Source organism: Solanum tuberosum, unplaced genomic scaffold, assembly GCF_000226075.1.
Source record: "Solanum tuberosum cultivar DM 1-3 516 R44 unplaced genomic scaffold, SolTub_3.0 scf00526, whole genome shotgun sequence".
Taxonomy (NCBI): domain Eukaryota; kingdom Viridiplantae; phylum Streptophyta; class Magnoliopsida; order Solanales; family Solanaceae; genus Solanum; species Solanum tuberosum.
The window spans coordinates 6,003-6,866 of record NW_006239442.1 but is presented as its reverse complement, the minus strand read 5'-3'; positions in this window follow the sequence as shown (position 1 = coordinate 6,866).

Here is an 864-nt window from a genome sequence, read left to right as displayed (position 1 = left end):
GACATCTGCCTTTTTCTCTTCGGTCTTACTAGTTTCACCTGGTGAAAGCTGCCGTGCTCTTTTGTTATTTCTCCTTTTTTTCTTCTTCTTGTGTTCTTTGATATTGTCCTCTATGATGTCCTTACCTATTTCAGCATATGTTTGTGATACGCTGCAAGCAACCTAAGGCATCTTCAAAGAAACACACTTTTATATTGAATAATGAGTAGAGTGTGACCAAGAAACCTTAATGATACCACACCAATATATATACTCGTATAGTTTCATTGACTAATGAGTAGGGTGTGCACAAGAAACCTTATTGATACCACAAAAATATAATATCATTGACTAATGAGTAGGGTGTGAACAAGAAACCTTATTGATACCACAAAAATATAATATCATTGACTAATGAGTAGGGTGTGAACAAGAAACCTTAGTGATACCACAAAAATATATATACTCTCATAATATCATTGACTAATGAGTAATTTCTGAACAAAAAATACTTAATAATATCACAATATATATATATATATATATATCTACTGATTTGATAGTAGTAACATGATTTAATAATGAAGGAAGCATGATCACATATAAGGCAAAAAATATAAAAATACAAATATGGGATAAGATATTAACCATAGAGGAAATATATAACTTTGAATTAACTACAAAAGATATGCTATTAGGAATGTCATTTTTAGTAAAATTATACCCACATATAATAACAAAAACACACTGGTGGTTCACAACACCATGTAAACAAAACATAGGAGCAGAAAGAGTAGATAAAAAAAAACGAAAGACAACAGAATGGATAAAACAAAGTGAAAAAATTACACAAAAATTAGAAAACATAAAAGAAGAAGACCCTAA